The 20,000-nt window shown below is 35.3% G+C and overlaps 2 long non-coding RNA genes across 2 annotated transcripts in view; one reads left to right on the top strand and one right to left on the bottom strand.

The window, feature by feature from the left end:
• The window catches only part of LOC135199307 (uncharacterized), a 761,114-nt gene that overhangs the window by 282,497 nt on the left and 458,617 nt on the right, over window positions 1-20,000 (bottom strand). The gene's annotated exons all lie outside the window — the stretch shown is intronic.
• Window positions 6,814-10,572, top strand: LOC135199186 (uncharacterized). Its single transcript, XR_010310961.1, has 3 exons — window positions 6,814-7,046; window positions 8,402-8,478; window positions 9,044-10,572. It is a non-coding gene; the product is annotated as an uncharacterized LOC135199186 (long non-coding RNA).

Here is a 20,000-nt window from a genome sequence, read left to right as displayed (position 1 = left end):
ACTTGATCGCGAAATATATAAAAGTCGATGCTATATGTATATAAACAGGTAATGCCACGGAAGACAATGAAAAACGAGATCTTTCGATCTTGGCAGTTCTCTTTTTTTTTTTAATTTCCTCCGTGGCATTCTGAATGGCCGCCTGCAGTTTTGGTCTCACTTGCAGTATTCCTTGTGGATAATGCTTTAGGTGTTAGTAAAGCAGTTCATCATCAAAGGTTGCTATAAATATATTGTTTTTTTAGTACTCTCTCTCTCTCTCTCTCTATGGTCTTAGTTATGATGGGAGACGATATATATTGCTTTTAGTTATCCCAGATGGTTAAATATTAATCTAATTACGCTTTTATTTATCGTAAACAAAGACGCATTGAAGGATGAATATTTTTAATGGAGTTTCTTCTCGACTTAAAGAACCGATTGTCGAATAACATGGGAAGTTGCCAGCAGTCATCTTATAAAACATTAGAACGCCCTTGTGTTTAAAATTTTCCTTGCGCAAACGTATAAAAGCACACGAAGTTAAATGTATTGCACTCTCACATGCGCGCTCAAATAAATATACGCTCGAATTTTAAATAAAATAAAAATGAAACTTCTCTAGCGGCAACTTGTTGATCCTCCAACTTGTTTACAAATGACCGTCGAAAGGAAAAGGAGCCGGTGAATAATGGCAGCTGTTCGATATTTATTCCTGTCTTATTTATCTTCGTTCTGTTTGTCCGAGAAGACGAGAGACCGTAACCGGACCCTAATTTGATTCCAGATGAGTTTATTAGTAAAGGATAATTACGGTAATTAGAGGCAGGAGTCGTTGAGAAACGAAAGATTTGTGTCGAGGATTCAGGAGATACTATTTTGAGTTCCAGGATATGGGTATGGTTATGGGAGACATTCGCATTTCCGGAAAGGGTATTTGCGTTATTTCAAAGCTAACATTGCGTATAGCGGTAAATCTTAATGAGCGCTCCGGCCGATTTTGAGTAAAAATGTGTTCATACATTGAAAGATACCCTACGGGCCGAACAAGGGAAAGGCCCGTGCCAACAAGAAGTGTTGGCTTAATACAACAGCAACAACAAAGAAGATACTAAGTATGTTCTAAGGAAGAAGGAAGTTAGTGGCGGAAAGTCCTGTCGGTCTAAAAAAAAAAAAAAAAAACAACTTGAATATTTGAACCTACAGAAAAAAAACAAAGTCCTTTGCGTTGTTGTCTCTGTCGTATCACCTATTTTACTGAGTTCCTGTCCGTTCGTTTGTGTGCTGTGCAGTCTCAAATTGTCATTGGGAAACCGCACCTTCCGAATGATATAACGAAAAAAACTCCGCCCAAAAAGTGACATCATTAGACAATTTGCATTCGTATATAAGCACGTTTCATTTTTCTCTGACAGGGAAGCAAGTACAGTCATTTTAACCAATGACAAGGTATTTAGTGTTACCGAGTCCTGTTTTTGGAGGCAAATATACCTATTTTCCCCTAATTTTTTTAAAACTTTTATTAGAAAAATATTACATGTCATTTACATAAGTAAGGTATTACAAAATATTACAAAATGTACACCTACAATATTTACAAATTACTGGATTTTATTTTTTATTATTAACTAGACTTTAAAACTTTTTTTTCTTAACACTAGATATTAATTGTGATATTACTTACAAAATTAATGCTGGCTATTTAAAAACAGTAATTAATGACTCTATTGTTGAATATTTTTTTATCTTTCTTGTAATTGTTCTTTAATAGCCACCTATTCATACAAAAATGCTTGTTAATAAAGCATCAATGTTTCCTCTTTTGTGTAATGTTTGTTTTTACTAACCCAAACCCAAACAGCATATAAATACCCTACAATTAATACAGTGGACTATTAAGATCCTTTTTAGTCCTATAATTGAAAACTAAACATTAATGTTTTCCAAAAAATTATCTCTATTTATTTTACAAGTATTGAATAGCACACTTTTGAAATACTCCAATGATGTTTTTATGTGACTACAAAAGTAAAAAAATATGCAGGTGTATTCAAACATCTTCACAATGATCACATCTATCACTGTTTTTGATATTTAACATTTTTAGCCGGTTGTTGGTCGCCAAGGTTCCATGTGCATATTTAAAGGCAAACTCCCTTTCCATGATACCAATGAAAGGTTTGTTTATGCTCTCCCATACCATTTTCCAGTCCAAAAGTGGATAACTCTTAAATTTTTGGTGCATTTTCTGGCCTTATAAATTTATAGCAGCGTTTTACTATTCAAGTTTGGGAATTTTTCATGCCGAGAAACTTTCCTGATGACATCAATTGCTACTGAATAAAATGATGTTGATAAAAATGAAATCTCATTAATTTCCTTCAAATCTAACAAGAAGCTTATTCTCATCTTGCAATAGAAATGCTCAAACCTATATCCTTTTTAATATCACTCAGAGCTGTCGAACTGAATCGCTAATGATTTAAAAAAAAACATTTATTATTCCCAATCCACCTTTTTCTTTAGACAAACAGAGTCTCTCTGCTTACAGGATGGTAAGTACCCCTCCAGACATACCGGAAAATATGCATATTTATTTGAGCAATGTACTTTTTTTGATGGAGGCAAGGTGTGAGAAATATACCAAACTTTGGACAAAACTAGAGAATTAATAATAATAGCCTTCTGGAAAATAGACAGTTGTCTTGGACTAAGCATAGCTACTGATATTTCAATATTTTTAGCAATGCAAGACCAATTCTCTTCACACGTCATCTCAAAATCATTATAATAAACTATACCAAGAATTTTTATACTTTCAACAGTTTTTAACCAACTGAGAGGCCAGGTGTTTCGGTTCTCCCATTTACCAAACCCAATTATACTAGTTTTGTCCTTGTTTAGCTGTGCACCTGTCGCAATTTCAAACAATTGTATTTCTTCATAGCACTCTCTAACTGAATCATCAGTTGACAAAATCATAGATAAATCATCTGCATAACCCTGCAGACATATATTTACACTGTTAGGTAGGCTTGGCCCTATTATCTTGTTGTTACTCTTCATTGCCCTATATAAAGGAAATTCTTGAAAAAATACAATATAACAGCATTGACATCGGGCAGCCCTGTCTTACAGATCTTTTAATACAAAAGGGGGAACCAATAAACCCATTTACAAAAATATGACTTTTACAATCCTTATACAAAACTCGAACTAGGTCCACAAATTCCTCTGGTAAACCAAATTTCTTCATTATTTCAAAAACAAAATCCATATTTACCCTATCAAAGGCTTTAGACCAATCTAAGCTTAAGATTGCCAAATCTAGACAGTTTTGTTTTGCATGAAAAATTGCATCTCCATCGTATTACAATTCACAATTGACCTTCCTTTCACTGCACAATATTGTTCCGGGGAGATAATCTTCTCAGTAACACATCTCAATCTGTTTGCTAAAACTTTAGCAAAGATTTTATAGTCAACATTCAGTAGGGTTATAGGTCTCCAGTTTTCCACCACGGATAAATCTCCTGTTTTAGCTAATAATTTTATTATACCTAAGGATTGACTATCTGACATGCATTTCATAGTTGCAATGAATTTTGAACACCTCCATTATATCAGATTTTATTATACACCAAAACTTTTTGTAGAATTCTATAGGAAGCCCGTCATATCCTGGTGATTTACCTTTACACATACTCTTGACAGCATCGAAAACCTCAGCTTCCTCTAAATCTCTGCTCAACAAATGTACATCTTCTTGGTCCAAACTAGAATTACAGAAGCTAAGAAAATAGTCTTGACTTTTTTCCTGACCTGAGACCATACTAAATAATCTTTCAAAATGCTCTTGAATAAAAGCAGACATTCCCTCTGTACTTTCTATAATGGAACCATCTGGTTGTTTTATGCTGGTAATGCTAGTATGATTTTTCTTTTTTTCAGCACCAAGTAGATGTGCAGACATTTTTTCACCCATTGTAAGATCATTTAGTTTGGCTCTTATCTTTATACCCTCTAAAATTTCATTCTGGATGTCACAAATCCTATTTTTGAGAAGCTTAATATTGTCATAATTTACATTAGTTTTGTAGTTTATGTCATAAAGATGCCGTAATCTTGTTTGTAGCAAGTTCAGCAAGCCATACTTTTCTTGTGATATCTTTTTACATAATTTGACAAAGAAATGTTTTACTTACTGTAATTTTTCCCAGTCCCACCATATTCAACTAGTAATGTTATCAAATGTACCTTTTTTTCTGCTTTATACACTGCCATACATGCATAAAATTTCCATCAGTTTCATCAGAATCTAAAACTTTCACATTTAACTTCCAATACCCTATGCAAATTCCATGCGTGTTAATTTTTAGCCTCAAAACAACCATAGTGTGGTCTGAAAAACTTATTGGAACAGTGTCAGCAGATATTATATTATCAAATAACTTGACAGTATACATCCTATCTATCCTTGATCCATAGTTTTCACGTATATAAGTGTACTCTGGTATTCTGTTTGAGAATTTGTAATTGTCTTTCAAGGCAAGGTTTTTCACAAGAGTACTCATAGACTTAGACAACAAGGCTTTGTTTTATTATTACTGCAATCTCTTGTGCTTGTTATACAGTTGAAGTCACCCCAAAGATTAGATAATCATTATTATGTCTCAGGTAGTACAAAATTTCATTTCTAAAGAAGTCTTCCCTTTCTGCAGATTTACTTGTACCAGACGGAGCATACACATTTAGGACAGGTATACATTTATTGTAACATATCCTTACACCCACAATTCTTCCATTAATGTCCATTTCCTTAGTTAAAAGTTTTATACTTGTTTTATTATTTATACATATCATTGTACCTCCTTTTAAATTGATTGATGGATTAAACACTATACTTGTAAAATGAGCGAGATAACTCAAAACTGAAAAATCTTCAACATTATGCTCTTGAATTAACAGGATATCAATTTTATAGTACATGATAAGAGACACAACCTTAATTTGCTTATTTACCTCATTTAAGCCATTAATATTTAAAGTGGCAACAGAAAGAGCCATTATATCACCGAAAATTAAACAATTAAATTTTCTTTTTCTTTGACAACCTACCTTTCCCATTCATTTTTGCTTCCCTCCTTTTTTCTTTGGTGGATTTTCCTTTAGTGAACCTTAATTTACCTACAGTTTCTAGGTCTAAATTCCACTGACTTTCTGACATCATGTTTGAACCTTTATCATTTTCCAAATCATCTTCAATATCACTTTCTTTATTTACCTCTGAGTCCATATCACATTCTTCTGGCATATCATCCACAGATTCATCATTCCTATACACTGAAGCCGCTACAATTTCTTCAAGACTGTCCAGTTCTTCATTTTTATCATCATCAACGGGAGAGAGACTCCCAATAGTGTAAGGAACACGAGGTTCGTCTTGTGAGCGAGGTCCTTCATCATCAGTTATTTCCATTACTTGAGAAGCACCTTCGGGTGCACTTTTTATTGCAAAGATATCACTGTCACTGTCAGTATCCTTTATATCAATCATCATTATTAGTTGAAACATTACAATCCAAGTCTTGTGATTTATCTTCTATTTCAGTTGGCTCTCCAATAACATCATCAACACTTTCGGATAAAGGAAAAGTTACAAGTTGTTCTAATACTTCGCATACTTTACCCATCTGGTCTTTATCAAGGATGCTAGATTTCGCTTTGTCATTGCCAGTATTATTTTCATCAGATGGTGGCTCCGCATTTCCTTCATTATTTTTTTCGCATGCTGAAATATCATTAGTTCCATTTCCGTCAGGAACATCACCCTTACCAGAATCCTTACCAGGCATTGCTGGAAAGTCATTCAAATTGAAAATATTTAACTTCGGTTCACTATCCATGTTACAATTAACTGCCATGTGAGAGTCTCTTCCGCATTTGTAACACGTCTTTTTTTGTCCATTGTACAGAAAAACAACATTATAACCACAGATATTTATGGAGGATGGGATGTTTTTCTTTATTTCCATTTTCACAGTGCGTGTTCCATTTAGCAGACACTCGCCCCTCCCATGAGAAAAAGTGTTATGTCTTAGATGGAGGACTTTTCCATACTGGCTGAGGACACTAAGTTTAAGAAAAGGGAGTCTTCCAAATCAAAGGGTGCATAACGTACTGATACATAAGTATATACACTGCTCAAATTAATTACTAGGGCCTTTTCCCCATCACCAAAATTAATTGTCTTCATACTCTCGTATAAAGACGTCAAAAACATTGGCCTCAAGAAATTTCACAGCAACTCTGTTATTTGGTATATTCTGAAATCCTCGTATGTCTTTTTCATTTATTTTCAACTTATTGAAAATGACATCACATGCGGAGTCGTAATTAGGGAACAGGAAAACTTTAAACCGATAGACGTCTTTGGTTTAAGTTTCATAGGTATAGGGGTGTAGTTTGCCATCGCCATCAGGAAGAGAACAGTCCGTTTTCTATGATGACGTCACGTCGCCTGAGGCGACCCGAAACCCCGGGCCTGAGAACGCCTAGAGGGTCTGAGTCAACAAAATTCTAAATAAAGTCTATGCAACAAACAGGTTAACTTGAAGCACTATCTAGTTCACTGCCATCTTACTCACAAGTTGTAGTCCAAAATCACGAGAAAGACCTCAAAATACGGCCTAAAAACCAGAAATAATGAGGAGCCTTCCAAAGGGCGTTTGTAAACAAACAAGGCTTCTTCTTCTTCTTCTAACTAATTAAGTGTTAGTTGAGCCAGTAATCGGTATCATGAGTGAATTGCCAGGGCCAACTTCACGCTATTATGGGAGTATTGAAAGATTGGTCACTTTTGCCCAAAATCACGGGCTAATTAAAAGGACAAATTTGCCCGACATGTCCATCAGTGTCGTCTTGATAACAACAAAAAAGTCTTTCGCTGTGATAAAATACGGGCGACGCAATAAACATTTTGTAGGTTATTTAGAAGTGTCTTATTTTAAACTACAGATACAAGTCCCCTTACTTAGGCTACATGCTTTTGTATCCTCCACACTAAGGTAAGTTGTTCCTTGTACGTTTTGATTAGCGAGCGAAATATGCTGTCAATTGAGCCCTGAGGTTAGCGCGCGCAGCGAAACAATACCACCTGCTAGAACAAACGAGCTTGTCAAGAATATTTAAATATGCGGATAAGGTGTGAAGCGCGTTCCGCCACGTTCATACTTACAGCACACATTAATAAGAAAATCGGCAGTTCACGGATATTCACTCTCTTCCATACGTGCTTGCCAAGAATTATTAAAAGCGGATTAGGCGTGCAGCGCCGTTCTGTCACCTGCTAGCCTCTGTTAGCCGCGATTTTATATGTAGAGGGTCAATGTTTTGCAAATATGTACCCTGATGTGTGTCTACATTGGAATTACGAAATTCCAGGCCTCCCTCCCAAATTCCCGGTTCTCCAAAGTGGTCCCCCAGGATTGTGAGATGAGTAAAGGTGGTATAATCATAATGCCGCCAACATAAATGCTAAATTTTAGCATAATCAACTACATATGCATTGGAAATTTATATTTTTTTCTGCAGACAAGAAACGGAGCTCTTATTAAGATTACCTATTTCTTTTACGTAGTTTTTATTTTTTTTATTTTTTTTGCCCTATGTACATTAACATTCAGATTAAAGCAGCTCTTTTTAAATTATCAATTAAAAAGTTTTTAGTGTCAAGGGTATAAAGTCAGGTGAAGGTATCTTTTTTTTTTGTAGTTTTACTTTTTACCATTTTAACTGTGATGGTTTCATGTAATGATGGATGTGGTCATTAAAAATAAATTGAAAGCTAAAGTGAGGTGTTCAAAAGCATAGTATTTAAGTCGATTTAAAGTAATATTTAACTTCGTGAAAACTATTTGAACGATATTATGGTATTTACTTTGTTGCAGTTATAAGAACTGTTTATTTTTACAGATGTTAAGAAATTTCTGAAACTTCTATTGATTCATATTAAGCTTTGATTTTGAGTTTATAGTTCATGGATTTTATACAGAGTATATACTAAAGACACGTATTGTCTTTCTATGTATAATGGTAGTGAAAGATTTTTTTATATTAAATGCTCTATTCGGGCGTAAATAACATTTATATTGATTTAATATTGTATAACTAGGTATTTAATACTTTGATTCTTTAATTAGTTTTAAGAAGACTATAGTTTTTAATATAGGAGTCTTCAGACTCGTATATTGAATTTAAATAAGTTTTGTTATATATGAATGAGTAGTTTTTAGTAGTTTTTTAATGTTTCTAAACTTGATGGTGCTTGGTTCTAATTACTGGTTTTAAGCAGTGGTTTTAAATTAATAGGTAAGTCAGCCTCGCTCTCCTTAAGGAGTAAAAATTCCTTTATTTTTTTCAGGTTCACTCTCGTGGTCAGTTCTGGAAACTTTTCTAAATTGGAGCTTTGACAGTTTTAGGGACCTGCTTCTATAAAAGGTAAGAACTTTACTAGTCATTAATAAATTGTGGGTAAAAGTTTCTATATTTTATATTAAAGTTCATTATGCCATGTAAGCGTAGGTATGTTAACATTACTGCACTTTAAAAATTTTAACTTTATTTCCAAATGCTTCTTGTTTTAAGAAGGGACTAGGTTGTGTTAAAGGTAGTGTTAAAGAAACACTTACTTGAATAATATAAGCTGTTAGTTTCAATTGAAAGTTGAAAAGTGACTGACATTGCGGTTTCTTTTACTGACCAATAAGTTTTACCAGATCAATTTAGAATTTGACTAATTATGGGAAGCCTTGAATGTTTAGTGTTATAAGTTACTGAATGTCTAATTCTGTTTTTTTATGAAAGTTAGTTTTAGACCTACTGACCGCTTTTATATTCTGAACTTTTTTTCTGAAAGCTGCTTTTTTATTCTGAACTTTTTTCTGAAAGCTAAGTTTTAGACCTAATGTAATATTTCGCTGGCTTTTCCCGAATACAAAGTTTTAGACCAAATATACATAAAAGAATTTAAGATGTAAGACTAAATGAAAATATTACTTTTCAGGAAGTGTAATTCGATGTGAAGGCTCTGTTCTGAACGCTGCAGTACTGAAGAGGCTTGATGCCATGAAGGATCATTCTTCAGAATTTCTACTACTTGGAATTTATGAGAACTTATAAAGGCTCGTGTGCCTCGTGCTGACGGAGATTTGGTTGGTATCTTGCAACTGATATACTTCCAATAAGTTTCTCTGGACTTTCACTATACTATAGGTAGCTCTATATACTGTCCTTGAGAGGATGATATTCTAATGTAACATTTGGAAATTTTAGATGCGTACTTACACTGAATGCTGCAACTTTAGTTATAAATTGCTGTACCAATATTTTTTCTTTATAAACTTTCTTACAATAAACCAGTATTATTCGTATTGCTTAGCATCGTTTAAGTGTAGTATTTTAAGTGTCTTTTACAAAGTCTTTTACAAATACATTTGAGTGTCTTGGTTCTCATAGATTTTGTATTTGTTAGCATCCTACTAGTGGATATCTTATTTACTAAGGTTTTTAAATTCATGTATTTGAAAAACCACAGTATTTGTCAAGAAATCTGGCGTGCAAAATGTTTTAAACTTAAAATATTCTCCATTGTAAAATTCAAGCTTGGAGAGTATGCAACTATGCACTATTTTCTGGTTCTGACTGAAGATTTGTCACATTTGACGCAAGATTGTCAAATCATCGTTTATTCACTATTGTATTTGTTATTTTCTATGTAAAGATTTTTATAAATTGATAACTAAATACTTTCTAACCAGCCGTTTAGTAGTGTTAAACGAGTGTTATTTTAAGGGCACTTATTTCATTACCTGAAGATTTAATAAAATTTGTGTTCAGTTTTATTGTGTGAAAAATATCTAAAACTAGTATCATTAAACGTGAGTTGAGAGAGAATTAAGATTTGCCTAGTTTAAGTATCAATATTCTAAATAGTTCCAGAGGGTATGTATTAAATGAAATCTAGGGTCTCTCAAAGGCAGTAAACCAAAAAATCTAAACCTATGCAGAAACTGATGGAGATCTAGATGAGACCTGAAGTGTATCTCGGAAGTATTTTAAGAACTACTGTTAGGCTTATTAACAGTTAAAATTTGAAGCTAGGCAGAGTGCTAGTTCATAGTACCTTTCCTTACGGGTGACAAAGGCAACCCTTTTTCACTTTTAGTTGAAAACTACGGTAATGTATGAAAGATAATAGTAAATATAAAGGCCTGTCCACACGAGCGGGCCTGATCGGCATGCTCCGGGGTTGACGGGCAAATTCTGGCGGGCTTACCCGTGAATGTTGTCCACACGGGTGAGGCGATGGAGATGTGGGCGTGCCCGACGATGCCAGTAGTGTGTGTTCAGTGCGGTACGATAAACATGGTGCCTACCGCAAAGAAGATATTGTGTAGCACTATAATTGCTTTGTGTGTAATGAAAAAGAAGAGAATGTGGTGCAAAGAATGGCTCAGTAAAAGAAATGTATATGGTTAACGTTCATCTGCCAGGGTCGAAGCTCAAGCCATTGGGCACCACCATGGTGATTTTGCTACACCCATAATGCAATTTGACGGTTTGCCCGTTAGAGGGGAGGTCCGCCGATCAGTCCCGGTCGTGTGGACAGGTCTTCAGAGCTAGTGAAAATAGATATCTTAATTTACTATATTAAATTTTCAGCCTTATGTTTCATTGTTCTAACAATTGTTTAATCACTAGCTTGTCACTGGTCTAGTTGGTCTTCATGAACGTAGCTGTGTATGTTAAGTGTTTGAATTTGTGGAGAGCCATGTAATGGTATATATACTTCCTCCTAGAACTTAGTGTGCTAATGCTATTACTGAGGTTGATGCAAATGATCCTTTTTCATGAAGACTAGAAGGGACGTGGATTGCCTGGGACTGTTAATTAACAAAGATCTCTTTTCCATTTTTGAGAGAAATTGGAATTCCTTCTTGTGGTAATTGACCCAGATACAATTATTCCTATTGAATGTAGTATCTCCAAAAGGACTTTCTATTAGATTTTAAAGGATTAGCAACGTTCACTGCAAATCCCAAATTTTGAAACTTAGAGTAAGAAACTAGAGAAAATTTCAGCCTTCTCTACGTCATTTGCTAATTTTTGGATCGAAATGACACTTGTATTCCTTATGGGAATCTATTTGTCTCTAATGCATTCATTCCTTTAAAATTAGTTCGTCCTTTGCCCTTAATTACATGTTAAAGCCTCCATGAATTTTGGTAATCCTGCCTCCTCTCCGGACAAGAAGGAGGAGCCATCGTATGCTTCCAGAACGAAGAACCTTGTCCCCTTGTTGAAAACTGTTCACGTTCTTCAAAAGTGCCCTTATCAAGTTTTAGATACACAGAACTTCTTTAATAATCATATATATCGATGCAGGATTCATACGTGGTCTTGCTAAAACAAGATATGATAGTTTCGTCTTCAAACAACCAAACGTCATCCAAGGATTCTCACAGCACTCCATAATGTATTTAGCGAACGTACATAATCTTGAGAAAGCATTACTTTATAAAACGATATTTTGTATTTGGTATTACTAGCACGTAGTGCCCTTTATTTAGTATTAACAACAAGCAGAAATCATTATATTACTAGTAACGCTTTTCATCATAAATACCTTTATCTTCGGCGTGATTTTATTTTATTTATATTTCGGCGCGAGGCATAAAAGATTAATATAGTTCACCATTAAACTTTTCTATATCTTCTATGGAGGTAGAAAAATTGTCTTCATAGGAAATGGTATTTTAGGATATTTGGGAACTGAGAAAAGATATCCTCTCTCTCTCTCTCTCTCTCTCTCTCTCTCTCTCTCTCTCTCTCTCTCTCTCTCTCTCTCTCTCGTATGTTCCATAGGCACGAATTTGTCCCGAAGTTGTGAGTAACAACAGGAACCACAGATTTAAAGTTCAAGCTCTCAAAGAATATTGAGGAGTTCGATCGAAAGAAGTAACAGAAGGTAATAAAAAGGGAAATACAGAAAGTGAAGATCAGTCATTAGCAAAATTGGTTAATTGACATAAATGAAAAAAATAAATTAAATAAAAATTTATTAAATCTGGTGCTAAAAAACGACAGACGTTCGTCACATTAGCCTGTTCAGGCTAATTGACTTATCCTAACTTTTCACCCTACAGTTTGCGTATTTCTGTTAATTTCATATATATAGTATGATGTACAGTTTATAAAGCCCCACGGGTGAAGTCCCTAGGCATACCCACCCCCATCAGACCCCCAGCAGACACAGTCTCTTTGGTGGATCTTCTGAAATAAATAAAGATTTTCTGATTCATTTTAATTTTATGATTAAAAAGCTGAATATTTACATATCTTAATCACTATTATATAGAATTTTGAAGAGCATTCCCATTCATTTTATTTATATCTTTTCTGTATCCAGTCATTTGACTGTTCATAACATTTATTTTACTTAATACAGGAAGTGAAAATAATCTTTATAGAAATTCCTGAAAATAAGCTTACGTCTCACCAGCGAATGGGAAGTCGTTTACGAACAGACTTTGCCAAAACCCAAAGATTTCAGCCAATGAAAGGAGGCGTTAGAAACATTGGTTATGGTGTAGGCTTCTGATTGGTCAAAGGAATTCCTCCTGTCCTTCCTTTGGTAACTTGGTAAGCTCAGTGTAGTTCTAAACACGAACAGGAGTGGTCAGTGGACGTTTTTGCACACAAATGCTCACGAGATAAAGGAAAGGACTTTAATAAAGAAGGCGGCATTTCAGGTTAGTTTTTCCAACATTCTTAGGGGATATTGTTGGTGCTGTAAGGTTTTTGTATGCTTCGTGAACCATTGGCTAGCGTGGAAATGTCCATCGAAGGAAGGAAGTGTTGACGTCACAGAATCTGGAATTTTGCAGTTTTCAAAAATAGTTTGCAGACTGGAAAGTCCTTCGAGCTGGAAGGCCACAGTGTCATTCTTCAAAATTGACTTGTATACGTTTTTAAATAATGACTTTGCAAAATTCTGAGGTACTTGAACAACGTATTTGTGGTGGGGGTCCATAGCAGAACGTTCATCGTAAGTGTAGTGAGGTGCTGAAGGTGGTACCACGTGACACCTGATGTGGATAACTGGACTCCTTTTTTTTTTTAATTAAAACAACACAGACCGACCACCTCTGAAAGCCTTTGACGATCTCGGGCAATGGGGCAAGGAGGATCCAGCCAGCTCGATTTATTAAGCTCTAAATTCCAAGCTTGTTAAAAATGATTATGGATAGAGAAACAAATCCACATGCGGGTAAATATATTTAACAATAGATCTATACAGGGCGCTTTCAGGAATCTGTTTCATTACAGTTTTCGCTTGAAGCTGTTTATATAAAAGAAGGGAACCGGTCGTTAAAAGAAGCAGTAGTAGATCAGGCAATATTTACGCTCCCATTATCAATAAGCTAAACTTCAAGTGAGGGAAATCGCATAGCTGGAATCGAATTGACTATACGGAAAACTGAGATGTCGCCTTTGATGTCTAAAAAACTCGAAAATTTTGGGTTTACTTTCAGTTTCTCTATCTGGGTGACATTGGTAATCAACAGCCTTCGTGAATTCGTCACTTACTTCATCAGTCTCTCTATAATTCACGTAACAATGACTCCGAGTACCTCCTGAATGAGTGTCACGAATCTGTAACAGACTTTGAATTAGGGGAACAACTGTGATCACAGGTGAATTGCCCGCCTACTGAGTGGCAGAAGATAGCTATTGGTGAGACTGCTTATAATCCTTAAATTATTTAAAGGTATAACTCTTGATTCAGGTTCGGGGCAGTTTTTAACTGATTAAGTTGTGTTTGTAGTAATAGTGATAGGTGTGAGTCATTTGCACACGTATGCAAAGGCGTGTGAGCGCATGTTGAAGGCACCCCTTTTGCATTCGTTACAGCTCCGTGTCTTTTATCAGAATAGAAAGGAAAGCTTTCCAATCAATCTTAATTCAGCTGTTTGCAAGTTTGACGGCTCCAAGTCTCGGCCACGCCCACCTGTTATTTCATTAGTCTGGGATTTGAAGAAAAAATCCGGGATTCTCTCGATTCAGACCGGGATTAGGTTAGGATCAATTTAGTTGGCTTTTGCATCTCTCTCTCTCTCTCTCTCTCTCCTCTCTCTCTCTCTCTCTCTCTCTCTCTTCTCTCTCTCTCTCTCTCTCTCTAAAAACCCAAGGACACCTTCAGTGCGTCAAAATCTGAAAACACTGCTTTGCGACAATATATTTGTCTTTTATAAGTTTCATTTTCATTGATTTTGCTATATATATAATTATTATATATATAATATATAAAAAATATTAATATATATATAATATATATATATATAATATATTATATATATTATATATATTATAAATATGCAAAAATAATGAAACTTATAAAGACAATATATTGTCTCAAAGCAGTGTTTCAGATTTTGACGCACTGAAGGTGTCCTTGGTGAGAGAAGAAGCCATCGAATATAAACTGATTCATTAAATAACTTCTCGCATAGTATATCAAAGTGCTTGAACAAGTTCGGCTTAATTTTGGTCAGTACATCGAAGCTGAATCGAGGTAAATATATATCGTAATATGTTATTAGATGCTGAATAGCTATGGTGGTACATTTCACGTTTTTAAAACGAAATAATATTCTTGAAAGGCGAGAATAGCCACTCTATGGTCTTGGATTCCAAAAGTGATTTTTATTCTTTATCTTTGATCACATTAGTGTTTTACCGTTCAGAATAATTATACGTACTAGTGTTACTTTCAGGATCCTTAAATGTATCAGAATTTGATGCATTTCTGCAATTATGACAAATTGAAAGAGGAGTTAGATTCATTTGCATGGATTAAGTCATTTTTCCTCAAGCTTCAAATACCATAAACATACAAGATATTTATTCATTATCAGCTAGACAGGAGATGTAATATCTTGCACAATTTCCCCCCTGACCCCATCGAAGCTTTTCAATTACTTATGGTTGAAACTGTTCCAACCTTGTTCCTCTTGATCGCTGCTGCTGCTGCTGCTTTGCTTATGTGAAAATAACAAAGTAACAGATGGTAAATTCAGTATACTGTTTTAAAACTAGGATTCGAAAATGTTAAGTATTAGTAATGATTTTTAACTCATTTTGAAAGCCTGTTGCATTTTTTAACACTACGATATTAGATACTTATTTGTCTTAATCTGGTTATTAGTTAGTTTTACTTTTAAATAGATTTAGCCTCCATACCAGATGAATGACTACTTTCTCCGAAGGACAGACACACTTAGCTTAAGTAACTTCATTTGAAATTGTAAAGACAACGATGTTAGTTTCCATTACACTGAGAATTCCTCTACGGTTTTTTGTTGTAACTGGAACGACTCTTAGATTAGGGATACGAATGACTTGCGAATTTAATGCAGACAGAATTTTTTCTTTAATAGCTATAGGTATTGACTATATAAAAAAACGAATTTTTTCAAATACCCAACTCGTATGTGGTCCTTGTTTGTACACTTCGGCCAGACTTATGTGTATTTCAATTTCATTTTACTGGCCTTTATATATATATATATATATATATATATATATATATATATATATATATATATATATATATATATATATAATATATATAAAGCTGACGTTAATTACCACATAAAGACAAATCTGGCACCAATTAACACAAGTCTAGTTTCCGACAAAGTTTACCGCCATAGTTACGTCTGTTGAATTGACGTTATACTCGTCTGTCTTGCTTGAGACGAGCTGGACGTATTAAGTGTTAATGGCTGCCGCCAACCTTGAAGGTTTTGACAACAAAAATGTCATCATTTCGGTGTCATTTACATCCTACTTGACCTTAGGCACCAAAGGTGTTTGGTTTCTGTGCTGTATTTCACTTCGTATTGGTAGAGTTGGTGTCAAGTGTTCAAATAGTGAGATTTTAAGTCACGTAAACAATGACTGGATATCTACGACATTATGGAGATTAGTTCCTGAGGGCACTCGTGACAAACACAGGTAAATGCAACTTTGATTCCCGTATTAACTTCGTCATAGATAAGATAAATGTGATTATCGGACTATTATTGTGTCAAGGCGCCTACCGAGGAAGTGGGCTGTAGACTTTAACTGGGGAGAGGTCGGAAGGAAGGAATGTCTGCTGCTGTTAGTGTTGACGGTATCCATGTGAGGACCAGAGAGTAAGACAGGTAGCTGGGTACTGATAATTTATCATTGTTGTTGTTTGGGATTAAGCTGATTTTGTGTAAGCACGGGATCTTGCTCCTAAAGCAGCCCGTAGTAATTTATTAGAGACGAACTGGGTTGACATAGACGAGTGCGGACAGAAAGGTAGTGACCCACACGCACGCACGAACACACATCATTACGGGCTGCTCTGTGAGCAAGAGCCCGTGCTGGCACAAGGCCAGCTTAATCTTAAACAACAACAGAATACACACAAACAAAAGGATCAGGCCCCCAGCTGTGAATGTGTTTCTTCACTGACGAAAATACATGAATAATATTACTTAGAGGGAACGGATTCCCGATATATATACATCGAAAAAAGGGAGTAAAATGCTCTACAGAATGGGTAAAGGAACCACGGTTACTGTAGGCCTTATGCATACTTAATATGTCAATGCATGAATATGTAAGTAGGAATAGGTCAACAGATTTACACAGGAATGGTCTGAATTTTTTTACCAGAAGTCTATGATTATTAGACTGCACTCTTTAAATTTTCCGTTGTAACTGAAATTTCCATTTTACGACTGTTAGGACACATGTTTATCGTTAAACTTAAGTATTTACATAACATTATGTAAAAGAACACACACAAGTAAAGCAACGGATTTCAGCGTCGAGATTAATCCTAAAATGCAGTAAGGAAAGTCCTGCTGCTTCTTGTCTTCTCAACTGTCAGGAAATCTTAAATGAATCAGCTGTAAAGGGTCTGACTCTTAAAACCATTGATAAACCAACCTCTTAGTTAGTTCTTGTTTGGTATTATTGTATAATTCACCAGTTTCTGCTACGGCCATAACCTGGTATATTCTATCTCTAAGTGGATACGAATACGGAGTGACATAGACCCATAGGGTGATACAGCGCGTGCGCATTAATTATAAATCAGCGCATGCGCCGTGTTAATGTGTCAGACTTACGTTCTTAATGGTTCTCACCACCAGTCTCCCTCAGATGACGTAGGTGCGCAGAAGAGGCTTAAAATTGGGACGCTGTCTGGCTGACCTGCTCTGTATGGACCGCGACCTGACCTAAAAAAAGAAAAAACTCGCAAAATAGGTTGGCAAAGACTGGACGAGGATATTATTATAAAGAAATTTAATTCTAAGAAATTCAAAATGGAAATAAAACGACAAAAACATATGAAATGAAACGACAAAAGCTCAGTTATAGGGAATTTCAAACGACGTACATCGGCAAACATGGCGTTACACGAACCATCACAGTCACTTTTCAAATCAAGGGAAAAATACCGGAATATATTCCCATTTTTATGGAATAATGCCTGGAATCCAAAGTTGTATGATGTAGCAACTGTTACGTAATGACATCAACTTCCCTGCCCAACGGATGATATTATTATTTGCAGATAAAATCTTCTGATCCTAAATCTGCTTTATGCAGACGGTTGAAGATCTGCAGCCAAGAATAAAGTTAATTCGATTACAAAATTATTTTTCTTTAAAAACTCGGCGGAAAGAAGTTTGCCAAAACGACGAATATAAAACCACGAGGGTTTGCTGTCGATTTCCATTGTAAAAACTCTGTGCAATTTAATATTATAGTAGGTCTAATGCCACATCCTTATCGTCCGCCATGACACTTAAATGTCCCACTACTTTAAGCGGCTAATATTAAAGTTAGCAAGAGTGACCGACACACGCCATTTTAAAATATATAAATTGATGCAATAAACTTATAAACCAACAAACAGGAGATATACTATATATTAAGTCAAAACAAAATAGCTTGAGAGATATGTGCGAGGCAAAGTATATGCCTTGTCTGGCCAGTGGCCACCAGACAAGATGGTGAAAAAAAAAAGGGCAATGGATTGGGAGCGCGCGCGCTTGCTCTCCTCTCTCTCTCTCTCTCTCTCTCTCTCTCTCTCTCTCTCTCTCTCTCCTTTAGGTATAAAATGATATATACTATTCACAAAAACCGATGGAACTCAATCACTTGACTGGATTTGAAAACAATAGACTTAGTACTAGTCTCTCCACACTATACATGTTACACAGCATAATATATTGCAAACAAAATACAACTTTCGACGATACACAGCGATCAAGTAATCAATGAAAGCAAAAGTACACTAATATTTTAAATGAATGATACGTTTTTGCTTGATTAAGTGACTAAAATGGCGTGCTTGCAAGCACACCACATGATCTGCCAGGAACTTTTAGACTGATGGGCCAAAAAAGGAATGTCGATACAGATAACTTCTCTCAAAGAGTTATGGAGCAGAAATGCTTATTATTATTATACAATCATTAAGAGACAATAACGACAGTATTCCACTGCTTTGGCACTATATTCAATGTTTCTTTGCAGTTATTTTTCAAATTCCAGTCCAAACTGCTTGAACTTGTATATAAGGCTCAAGTAAACGTAGCTCTGAGGAATTTCCTGGGACATTGGTCTAATCTAAAGTGGCTAGCAATTCCCTCTCACCCACTTCCTCCTCCTCCTCCTACTTTCTTCATTAGAAGAGACCCAGTTAAGGAGAAATACCCTCCCAAACCCTCTTTTTTTTTCTTTTTTTCCACCTCCTCCCCCCTCAACCATTTCTCTCCCATCTAACTACCAAACACTTCCCACCCCATCTCCAGCTCTAACAAAACTGCCTTGTTCTAAGGCATCTTTTTAAATAAAAATAATAATAATAACGTATTTTTGCTGATTTATAATAATAATACAACATACATATTACAAGAAAAACGGAAGTTAAAAACTATATTACAAACGCCTAGCTCTTACGTAACTTCTAGAAGATAGAAACCTAGACCTATCATACACCAACTCTTCGGCATGCCGCATGCACCTAATGAGTGACAGACAAGACATAAACAGATTAAACACACACAAACAGATTAGAGAGGACAAACACAGGCCAAGTGACATTATAATACTATATTGTGACACCCCCCCACAAGTAAAACTTTTCCCGAGAGACAAACACCCACACAAGACGTCTGTTAAACTCTCTCTCTCTCTCTCTCTCTCTCTTTCTATAACTAATAAATCTTTCGTTATTCGTTTATTATCACTCATAATTCGCTTTTACAGAATGGCTTCCTCCTATATCTTTCATTCCTCTCTCTCTCTCTCTCTCTCAACCATTTTGCTCTGGGGCAACTTCAAGTACTCTTATATACAATCGAAATGGAAAGGACCTATAATGAATTAGGAGAGGATCTAATGATTCATGGGGGTAGGAGGAGGAGGAGGAGGAGGAGAGGCGTTGGTCAAATCATTTTACACAATTACTGACGAGAGAGAGAGATAAGAGGTTTTGGAACATGGTACTACAGACTTTCCCTAGGAGAAATAATAATAATAAACAGAATTACAGTAATACACACACACACCACACACATATATATATATATATATATATATATATATATATATATATATATAATATATATATAAACATTTATGCTGTACCTCCATGGTTTGCTTGACAAAACAAAACAATAATAATAATAATAATATGACTGTTATATACGTCTGACAATAGGAGATCCGATAGAAAAACTATAAATTTTGATACGTAGGAAAAACGAAGAACCAGAAAGGTTGGTATATAAAGCAAAAAAATAAAAATAAAATCTAACTGCTTAGCTTTATGGGAACAAACCAAGCAGACAACTAAACTAATCACCCTCACAGCCAGACAGAAAGAGCCTTTTCTCAACGTTGTC

The sequence above is a fragment of the Macrobrachium nipponense genome, chromosome 25 (genome assembly GCF_015104395.2).
Source record: "Macrobrachium nipponense isolate FS-2020 chromosome 25, ASM1510439v2, whole genome shotgun sequence".
NCBI lineage: Eukaryota > Metazoa > Arthropoda > Malacostraca > Decapoda > Palaemonidae > Macrobrachium > Macrobrachium nipponense.
Note: the sequence above shows the minus strand (reverse complement) of the source record. Positions and strands in the feature narration are given on the sequence as shown.